Raw genomic sequence first — 11,959 nt, forward strand, 5'->3', positions numbered from 1 at the left:
CTTTTTAACAGTTCCCTGAACGGTTGGTGAACTCGCTAAGTTGACGTACACTCAGTGTAAGTTGTAACTGTGGTGAACCAAATATTTTAAAACAAATTACTGACTGGTTTTCTCTTGTTTTAGAGATTGACAAGAACTCTATAATAAGATGGAATTTTTGCGTCGGGGTGAAATAAATCAAGGTTTGTTTTGCCCTTCACCGACGTTTTTAACACTGTATACTCAGTGTGTTACCTCCCGAGTCGGTGAAGGGCAAAAATAAACCTAATTTGATTTATTTCACCCCGACGCAAAAATTCCATCTTATAATAGTTTATGCGGTACCCGCTGCTATGTACATCAGATTCGAACCGGCCAACCGATCCCGTTAGCTCGGTGGTCGAGTGGTAAGACATCTGCACTAAATAGCAGGAGGTCGTGGGTTCGAGTCCCACCCGAGTGATTTTTTCCAACTTTCACTCGGGAGGTAACATACTGTGTTTAAAAACGTCGGTGAAGGGCAAAAAAAAAAAAAAAAAAAAAAAAAAAAACCTAATTTGAAGAACTCTATAGTTGTGACGAAACAAATTAATCCAATTCACAGTGAATTTTCCCTTTTAATTTTGACTATTATTTCAAAAGAATTGTCAGTTATGCCTTGGTAACTTTGAAGTCTGATGTTTACTGATTATTTTCCATTTAAATCTGAATACACTTCCTTTTTAAAGAGTGTACTCCTGCTCATTCACACCGTTTAATTTCCATACAAAGTGAACATTGAACATATGGAACCATAGAATTTCAGTTTTTCAAGGCTTCGTCATGACACGCATTGCCATCTAGCTCTGTTTCTTACTATGCTTTCAGTTATATTTTAAACCATGCCCCATAGGAAGCGCACAAAGTACTCCAGATAGTTGTGTAAAAAAATATATCGCTTCCCGGGAACGAACTGGCGATATTAACAATACGTGTATTCAACTGCTGGACAAATACTAACCTACATTGGTTTCGATGAAGTAAACACTGACTGTATTATAGAAGCACTACAAAGATGGTGTCAAGTTTAACAAAGGTTTGGTTGAACTACTTCCTTGGGAGGTACTTTGACACGACGGGTACAGACTTTAATTTCCTGGTACATACGTTAGGGTTCACACCCATTCACTGGTTGTAATGTTTAAATTGACAATCATGCCTTCAGGTTTTTGTTTCAAATATTATTTTCATCGATTTATACTAACTTTTTTTTCTGAGCTTGCACTTAGCAGACGGTGCGACACCGTGTATGGTGCGCATAGGCCCTAACTGTAGCAGCGAGCGAGCGCGCGCACAGGCTGGAAAGGCATCCTGCTTTTCTTCAGGGGTGGACTATTTTGACGTTAGTGGCGCCACTGCAGGGGCAGATCCAAGAATTTTCGCTGGGGGGGGGGGGGTTCATCAGCAAAAAAATCTGAAAATGTACACAGGTTTTTTTTTTCTCCAGACACTTGGCCTCCGTAAAATCAAAACTTGGGGGGGGGCACTGATCTCTATATAAAGACTGGATAGCGGATATCCATACACCAGTCACACAGTAGACTTTGCATATTGACCACAGAGCTATATTAAATAACTAGAGCGCTAATTCCTCATTCTGCGCGCGGAGACGCTTTGAAGCCGTCCCGGGCGCAGACATTTTCAATTCATGTGCGTGTTTTAGTCAGGTTCACAATGTATTTTCGTTGGGGTTTTATGGGGATTAGCAAAACTATACATTTTTGAAAACGTTATGACCTACTGAATCCAAAAACCAATATTTCCATTTTTTTCCGACGCCATTATGTCGGCCATTGTGTGGGGACGTGATAAAAGGGGGCGGATCCAACCCCCCACTCTAAGATCTTGGCCGTGCCATGACAGATTTGATTCAATTTGGTATTCTTGTGAAGATAACACTGCTAAGAACATGTGTAGAGTCTCAGTTCAATAGAACAAAGCATTCTGTAATTATCTTTGTTTATAATTCACATTAAAAATTATCCCTTTATCCTATACATATTCAATGAAAAACTTACCATTTTACGATACCCTGCGTTTGAAATTGACATTTTGCAATAACGATAGGTCCGAATTTTGTAAAATAAAGTGTCCCCTTGTGTACATCACATCGGCATAATATTTAGTTTCATTAAGGCTGTGGACGATATTTTAAAAGGCACAATTATTGGGAGAAGGGGGGGGGCAGGGCGAGGGATTCCACAGTTCTTGTATTGGGTTAAACATGGGTAATCCTTACTAGTTCTTTGTAGCCTGCGCAGGAACATATTAAAGGACATGGACACAATTAACACTTCATAAAATAATCAACACCAAATAGGAACCGGTGTCACATGAAAATCCGACTCCTATGATAATTGGACCCCTGTTTCCCTATTATTGGTTGATCCCTCGCACGTTACAGGTCACTCTCCCGAAACGATCCTAAAAATAGCATAGTATCGTACTCACGCGTGCGCAGTACTACCAATGAGTCCACATTTCATGGAGTCGGATATTCACGCTACACCGGCACTCGATAGTCTGAATGTTAAAAAGTCCGAAAAATTCCCGTACCGGGGTTCATTATAGTCAGAAAATGAAATAAGGTTAGTTAATTCAAGCATTTAATTTTGATGATAAAGTCAGAAGGTTCGAAAGTCAAAATGAAAGGTTAATTAGTCCGAAGGTTCATTAATCCGAAAGCACACCAGATTCATTTGTCCAAATTGACAATAAAGTTCGATGCTGTCAAGTCGGACTATCGAACTTTCGAATTGCGGACTAATGAACACTTAGGACCAATCAAGTTTTTGGACTAACCAACAATGGACTAATGAACATTCGGATTAACGAAGCTTCGGACTATCGAACCTTCGGATCAACGAAACTTAAGACTATTGAACCTTCGGAATAGCGAGCGGTCACCATACACTCACAGGAGCCCCTTCCATGGCGAAAGCATGGTGCAAGCTGCTGCTATTCAAAGTAACTGCCCCGAGACGGATTGTCTGAACAATAGATGGCACCATTTCAAACCAGTATTGCCTTAGCTATGCCTGGACAGGTCATCACTACAGAGTGCTTGCTCCTTAATCCTGTGTCCTGCGTCCCCATGCAATCCTGAGTTCTTGATAATCTGCCCTGAGTAAGAGAGCCCATGTGAAAGATCATGACATGTCACGTTGTAGACTGCCTCTATCATACCAAGTTCACACTTCTGGCCTTCAGTTAGACCTGTTGTTGTTGGTAATTGACCAAATGAGATACATATGTATAGGACTTGTGATAGTCTGAATTATAAAGCAGAACAGTAAGTATGGCTCCCGGTGAGATCAGTCTTGAGGATGTGTTTATGCTTCTGAGAATGGATGTACCGGCATAGCAGGGAGAGGAGGAGTTGCAATAGTCTCATGCAGAAAACAGAGTTGGCAGAAGTTAAGGGTCCGCTAATTATGCAGAACTGAATGCTCAGATTCTCATTTTCAATAGACTGAGGTTAGGCTGTATGCGAAAACACAACATAGGGCAACACCTTCTGGAGAGAATATGACCACACCTTTTGGAGACCATGGTACTTAAAATACAGGGATGCTGCCACCTACATCCTGGAGGCCTACAACTAGGGCCTAAATACAACATTCCGCTGTCGCATGCACCAACACAATACTCGATCTGCAGCACTAACATCAGATGGCTTATGACATCAGACCCCATCAGGTCGTTTTTTCCTATCTCCCCCATCTCCAGAAAAGAGTGCACAGTACTAAGTGCCGGCGAATCACAGGGGAGCTACGAAGAGGGGAAAGCAAGATTGGGGGTCTAGTGCAGTCATACAGCTAGAAGGTCCCGTGGGGAGACTAAAAGAATTTTGAAGACTTGCTATAATGGCTGGACAGGTGGCCAGGCAAGGGATGTCTTGTAATATTCTTGCAAGTAGCGGCCGGAAGTTTCAGGCAACTTTGCTTTGAAAGATGGGCAGGAAACCTAGGGTGACTTGGTTGGACTGCTTGAGACCTAGTTTGCACCATTTGATGGAATTGTGCCACAGGCAACAGTGTCTAAATAACTTGTAATAGGCCACCAGTACTATCAACGAGGAGGCTCCGAAGAAGTCGCCGTCATCAAAGGATTATATTTGAAATAGTTGGGGCTGTACAGTACTGCTTCGATTTCTGAAAGACTAATGTAAGTTAATAATGTATAGTGTTCTGTCCAAGTGTCCAGATTGAATGTCCTTTTTTTAGTCGGATTAAACAATGTGTAATTGTTCACGAAGACTTGGCTGACATTAAGACAGTTTTCCAACACCTGAGAGAGGGAGGATTATAACTCAAGCAAAAAAAACGACAAAGTGACACCTGTTTAGTTGCAGTACATGTATCTTGTTTCTCTGTCATCGTGCCTGGAATTGGCGACCAGTTCAGGGAAGATCAATGCTGCATGAGAGTGGCCATGAGAGTGATAAGAGGTACCTTATCCTATCAAGACCCTATGAAGACCGGAACATTTCGGGTTTCTTCCGGGACTAAAGTGGGGGTGCATTTTGGTTCCATCGTAATTTGCTCCTGTCGAAGGGCCTACCCTACCCTGCTAAATCCAACAGGATCCAACTATGTCATACCCGATGGAGCCCGTTGGATTGAGCAGCTCAGTTAACCCCCTTGTGTACATTCCTCATGCAAAATGTTAGATTCAGCAGGCAACTTAACCGCATTATAACACCATGTTGGACTCCGTTGGATTCACCAGACGACTGAAAATAAGGCACAGTGGATTGAGCAGGAAACTCCGGTTGGACTCTATTGGATTTAGCAGGGTAGTCCTGATGAGGACGCACTAGGGGTTTGAATTAGGAGTAATGGTAGTTGGCCTGTGAAAATTACTTCATTTTGGTTATGCCGTAGCCACCACAAAAGCGTGTTTTAAGAATTTTTTTACAACTCATTTTGCGGGTTAAAAACACTAAATGCCCACATTACATCAAGGTTACCACTGGGGGAGGGAGTTAAACTACTTTTGGTTAGAATAACCATGCCCCATAGGAAATCGCACAAGGTACCCCAGATAGTTGTATAATAAAAAAATATCGCCCGCCGGACGTCACGTTGGCAGCCATTGTTATTGCATGGCCTTATGGGATACTTACCCAAATAACCGGCTCGGCGAGTCGGTCACTTGGGCCAGGCTCGAGTAAGCGCGAGAAGTCTCGTGAGAGGTAAATCGAACGCTGTCGCGCTTGCACGAGTAAACGCGGAGGAAGTAATCGAACTCACTCAAAATTCACAACCCTTTCATAAGCTGAGCGCGGCGATCAGGCTTAGGACTACTAGCATAATCAAGCTTATTAGCAAGTGACCCGCGTGCGGGAAAATCGTATAGATAGACCAAGGCTACTGAAATGCCCTACTTTCGACCCCAACTTTATCGAAATCAGTAAAATTGCGCCATAGAGATAATTATGATAATCTTTAGTACACTTGTATAGCCAAATCAGCATATTCTGTTTTTGTTTTTACATGCACACCACTTTCACATCTGCACACCACCAGCGCAGTAGGAACTCTCCCTAGACTTATTGCAAGGGAACTACATTTGTATTGAATTCAGATCAAGTAGTGTTTCTGTGTGTTTTGTTTAAAAAAAAATTAGCACGTATTGTGTATTTCCTCCAGTAGATAACAACAGCGCCCTCACTTGTCAGAAAAAGTCATGAAAAATCGACATGAACAGATGATGCAACGACTCTTCACGTCAAATGTATTCATCAGTGTTGTAGTACTCGTACTCGGTACTCGTACTCGATTACTACTCGAGTCTTTTTTTTAATATTCGTACTCGTACTCGTACGTCAAAGTACTTGTACTCGAAATGACGGTACTCGTACTCGGGCAGCAAAGTACACGTACTCGACATGTCGAAATTGTACTCGATCATCAAAGTACTCGTACTCAAATAGCAGTACTCGGGGGGAAATGGTGTAGCTTGACTTACCACGGCCCTATTTTATCGATAAATTTCAGTTTGAAATGGTTCATTGGCTTGTAGAGAAATCGAAGTTTCCTGATTTTCCTCTATGCACGTCCGGACAAACACATTTAACAGCTAGCCGTGACTGGGTCTGTAGATCGGTCTGACTGGGCCTGGGCCAATTACGCACAATGAACCATTTGCCGTACGGCCGTATTCGGAAATACAAGTATGTACTCGTACTCATTCCCCCCCCCCCCCTACTTTTGTTTTCTTCAAATGTCGGCTGATGTTGCAGATGACGTTTTGATCCCCTTAAAACTATCAAAAATATCCTTCAGGGTGGAGCTTGACGTGACCTCAGTAAGGCCATAAGGCTTGAGAATTCTTCACCCATTTACGATCTCGACCAACACGAACAGTCTTCGGGAAATTTGGATAGTCAAGACAAAAGTCAGAGAAAACGGTAACGTCAGATGCATATACAGCGACATCGATATCATACAATGTGCTGCCAGGCCGATCATTTGTCTGCTCCCTTACATATTGCGCTAATTAAAAAGCGTTTATAGGTTCCAGATACACGACCATCGCTCCCTCAGTCTAGCTTCTAGACACACAATTACAAAATTACAACACAGTCTGCAAATTGAACCGGACTAAATTTAGTGCAAAATATATGGGAGCCCAGAGAGGCCACATAAAGCTTATACTAGATCGGTAACACCATCTTAAAACACGTTAAAATTGTGCAGCAGCAGGATTCCAGTCAAACCAGTGAGTTTGGCGGTTTTGAGACATCATACATAGCTACGGCGATGCGCGCGCAGACCAGGAACCGGAGACTTTGTTGGCCTATTAAAAGGGGAAAAACATCAAAGCTGGTGGAGTTACATTCTCCCAAAAATGATTTTACCTTTTTGTCAAAATACGCATGACAATTTGAAAGCATCAATACTATTATGTTTCATTTACTGAATTTTGTATACATTTCCACAAACTAAAGGATTTTGTTTTGTTTTGGTGTTGTTAGAATAATTTATTGCAATTCTAAAGGGAAAGTTCCTGAAATCCGTCGGGTACGTGTCTGGATATCAGCCAAATCACAAGGCCAGAGTCAAAGAAGAGGCACGTACTTTGTCGAGAGTGAAAGTCAAAGTTTTCGGATCCGGGATCAGTTCCCTTGGTCCACTAGTGACATTCGTGCCCTGTTGATTTTTGTTACCATATTCCGGTAAACACATCCTGTTTGTTTCCTGGTTTTTTTCAAAGCCGTGCTAGCTAAAAACACACGAATATACCATATTATATTCAGAGGATGGAAGGAGTAGACACAGATCCGATTAACCTGGGGGTCATGTATTCAATCAAGTGGGAAGGTTTGGGAATGCATTACATAGGAGCGCGCGTTTTTTTAGCGGATGAAAAATGAGCAAACAATTTTAGGAGGTCTGGAGGTGTGGGGGGCGGTGGAGAAGAGTGCGGTGAACACGTGTTCTGTGCTTGTGCATCTGCTTTTACCTGGTGTCACGCTCACGCGCATGCTGCACGTGTTCTCAAAAACAACGCGCACGCAATTTGGTATTCCTATGGGCTCCGTGCGCCGACAAATAGGGCGCCCTTTTACCAAGCAACGACGTCCCATGGGCGGGACATTTCGCTGGTTGACGCGCACCGTTCCTTGTGTGTGACGCACGTACACGAGGGGATTTGTACTATGTACACGCAGTGGCCGTGCTTCGCGGCAAATGAATTGCAGTCAGGCAAGATGGCGTCGGTCGGTCCCCCCCCCCCCCCCCCCCACCTGTACTTTCTTTGCCAGTGACGGGGTACTTGTGAACGGAGCGGATTGGTCGAAGGCATAATAGACATAGGCTAAGTTCGGGCAAGGACCATTAGTCGACTAGTGGTTGATTTGTGACGTACCTTACGCCTGCGCACTAAAAGCAACGTGCGAACGTCTCTAGTCAAACGCTGGTCAAAATGTCATCGTAAAACTTCTGGATCCTGGCTCTCTGCTAGCGTTATGAATGCGCGCGGCTATTGGTTACCAGCGAAGCAACCAACCCCAGTAGGCTGGTTCCAAATAGTCGACTAGCGTAGTCAACCACCGTCGACTAGACAGAGTTCGGGCAAACGTTAGTTAACCATTGGTCAACTATAGTCCTTGCGCGAACTTGGCCTTAGAATAAGAAGACTAGATCGGCAGCGCGTGCACACGCGCCATAGAGTGTGCACAAAATTCTCCGTTCCATTATGGACGCTCTTCGCGCAGTTGCAGAGTTTTCATGCATATGTCACAGGCGTAAAAAGTATCCCCCCTTATTCTTTGTTAGATTCACCCCGCAAACCTTTATTCTGATTCAAAGCATCGTCTTGAATATTCATTTTCATTGACCAATCACTTTCGCCGTTACCACAATAGAGATTCGGAATACGAGGCGCGGCCCGCGTTAGCGCCATTCCAATGCTAACCGGAGCCGAGGGACACCTTGTCCTAAACTGAGCTTCCCTTTCCCGTATTTTCATCTTTCAGTGAGTGTGAGAATAAATCACCACATCAGAACTGAGAAGCCGAGTCCTCTTCCCCTTTATTACTGACTCTAATAATATCAAGGGTCACACATATTCGTATTAAAATTGAATATGAAACAAAACAATTTCTAAAGATACATTCCTCGTGCTATTTTCGAGCGCTATTAATCTTTTTTTCTCCACCATAGCCATACAACAAACGATAACGTTTCAAAATGCCGGTGCGCGTTGCTAAAATTTCAAAATACATGTCATGCTTTTCTGATTAAAAAAGATATTTATTTTCACTATCCGAACATTCTATCGTCTTTCAGCGACACTCGTCTTTTCAAATTAAAACTATCGCATTGTTAATGTTCATTCCATTTCGTCTGAACCAGTACTAAGGGTTGATCGGGCATTCCTTCTCATTAATGGGCAAACATATTTCACATTTCGTCAAGTTCCTGCATGTAAAATGTAAAATTCTGAATTATCTGGGCGTAAATCATATCTGATGTCTTCAATCTGTAAATGCACACCTCTCTTTCTTAATTGAAGGGTCCGTGCAATGAACTTTTCTCAGCAATACATTTTGTGCAACTTTCTACTACTCTGAAATGTATAAAACTACACATTCCTTTTTTTGGTTAATCTTATTTCAAAGTGCACTTTAATCTTTAAACTTGTAAAAGTATCCATGCTTTTCTGGACTAAACTGAGCGCGCTGTTGCTGTAATGTCATTTCAGGAAGACACTATTCAGCTCGGGGGGTTTCTTTCAAATTATTCAGCCAAAATTTGCTAATTGAAAACATTTTGTGAAAAGTGTTGCTCATTTGCTTACTGCTTACAACAAAGAATCACCAAAGAAACGAAATTTATGACAGCACAAAATTCAAAATTCTAGCAATTGTTTGTGCTGAAATAGACATGTAACATTAGTCTGCCCGGAATGACATCAAAGTTTTGCTCAGGCAGATGGAACTTTGCGTTAGCATAAAAACGGATAAGGCACCAAAAACACCCTCTCAATAGAAAAAAAAGAGCAGTGGCGTGGCGCGGTCGGGGAGGGAGGGAGGGGTGGATGCAGTGTGACAAATAACAACGAGATGGAGACTTTAAAAGCGAAATTGGGAAGCTGATACAAGCAAAATGATGATGGTGAAACAAATTTTAACGGAACGAAAATGATATGTTGCAACGGGAAAAAACAAACAAGGCGACGCATAGGGGAAGGAATCTGGTATTCGTACGATCGATTTAAACAATAAATTAACTCCTTCAGTTTGTTTAGATCTGCATACTCTTCATATGCTCCTCAACATTGTGAGATTGTGGCGCCTTTTTGAAGATTTTGAGATGTTGAACACGCCACTGGAGGAGAGCACAATAACACGAGTTCATTTGGCCTAATATTGGGTGGGGATATGGGGGTGGGGGACGTACGTCCCCCCCCCCCCCCCACCACCACCAACTACCGAGATCCAACAGTATCTGACAACAGCGTATGTAGGGACAATGGAGAGACAACATTTTGGGGGTATTGTCCCTTACAAATACAGATTTCTTCAACAAAGTGTGGGCATAATGAACTTTAATGTACCGTACTGCCGTGCATTTTAAGGACAACACAACAAATAAGAAAAACAAAAGTTGTTGAAACGATCATCGATTTGTGATTTGATGAGGGCTAGAGGGCCTACATTGTCAAATTCTAAGGTAAATAGCTTGATGCAAGGTGTTTCTAAGCAACGCACACCAGCATTTTGAACCAAATAATATATATACGAGGAAAACATTTTACTTTTACGGATATAAAAATATACTTTGCATACAAACTTACGGTAATAAGGGTGCGCGCAACGCAACTTTTGCCCCGCCCCGGCCCCAAGAGCTGAAAAATGGCGCCGTCCATGGCAGAACGCGCGTCTGTACTGTATGCACTGCCAATCTAGTCTTTTTATTCTATATGGTCGAAGCTAGCCAAAGTGCGTGTGTACTAGGTATATTCCATAAATTAGGGTGCCAACTTTTGACATTTTGACCCAAAATGTCAAATTTTGATTGACAGGGGATTCATTAATAATGATTTTCAGTATAACTTACAGATATTGACATTCCTCATTAATTGTAGCTAACATCAGACAATATTTACTCCAGAAATGCCAAAATACCATGTCAAAATTCATTCACGGTTTCACGTGTAAATAATTCGAGCAACTAAAATCATTTCTATTTCACTATTAGTAATACTAAGGAAAAAAAATCACAATGTAAAGAGGCACACCAAGATTAATTGGCCTCCGCACAATGGGTGCTGTTACTCTTGCTAACACGAGTATACTCTTGAGCACACGAACGACATGAGTACGACCCGAGGGTAAGCGAGAGTGTTCTCCCGCTCAGACCGAGAGTGTGCTCTTACAACGAGAGCAATGCACACGCAACATTTTCCTGCACTCGAGAGTAGCAAGAGTAACACGCTCGAAAGCACCCTGTACGAGAGAAATGTGGAGCAGACAAACCATCATCGCTAGGAGGGTATTTTTAGGGGGAAATTTGGAGAAGACAAACTAGTATGGCTCGAAGGAAATTTTAAGAGGGAAATTTGGAGAAGACAACCATCGTGGCTAAACGATGATATTTTTGAGGGAAATATAGAGAAATGTGAAAAAGACAAACCATCATATAGGAGGATTTCTTTTTTAAAGGAAAATGTGGAGAAGACAAACCATCATGGCTAGGAGGAAATTTTAAGAGGAAAATGTGTAGAAGACAAATGGCTGGGCAGGCGCGGTTCTTGAGCCAATATTTCGGGGGGGGGGGGGGGTGCTACCAGGGTGGATCCAGATACTTTTTTTTCAGGTAGGCTTGTTGAAATGTAGACCGGTTATTTTCTCTGGACACTTATGCCTCCGAAAATCAATAGGTGGGAGGGGGGAGGGGGATCGTGCCATATTTTCAATGGGGAGCGCTGATAAAATCCTACAATCAGGCACACTATATTAACTAAAAGTGTACAAATGCTTGCATATTTATCTAGGGTGAGACCGTTCGCATATACGTCACATTCTTACATTTTGCTAGTGCAATTTTTTTATGGATTTTTTTTGGGGGGCAAGACAAAATTTGAGCGGGGCTAATACAGGATGTATTAAGAAAAAAAGGTAATCCAAATATAATGCATTAATATGCAAAAGTTATGAACTTAAACACTGACATAAAAGGTAGGTCTTTAGCTTTTCATTAATATCTTATTTGCATCTTTTCAATCACGGATAAACAAGCACAATTGATTTCAAAACAAAGGCCAATAGACCTTTATCATGTTGCGGCCATCGTGATTTTTTCCCCATTCAACGTAACCAAAGCGAGGCTGAAAGGAAAATAGTCTGGTTCCTTTTTGCACAAAAAAGTAATCATTCAGTACTGTTATTGGATACAGGTAACATAACTGATATGGTGGCAGCATGATA

At 42.2% G+C, this 11,959-nt stretch overlaps 1 non-coding gene across 1 annotated transcript; it reads left to right on the top strand.

The window, feature by feature from the left end:
* Positions 1 to 369: 369 nt before the first annotated feature.
* Positions 370 to 442, top strand: Trnal-uaa. Its single transcript has one exon. It is a non-coding gene; the product is annotated as a tRNA-Leu (tRNA).
* Positions 443 to 11,959: the final 11,517 nt, after the last annotated feature.

The sequence above is a fragment of the Patiria miniata genome, unplaced genomic scaffold (assembly GCF_015706575.1).
Source record: "Patiria miniata isolate m_02_andy unplaced genomic scaffold, ASM1570657v1 HiC_scaffold_3, whole genome shotgun sequence".
In the NCBI taxonomy this organism is placed as follows: Eukaryota; Metazoa; Echinodermata; class Asteroidea; order Valvatida; family Asterinidae; genus Patiria; species Patiria miniata.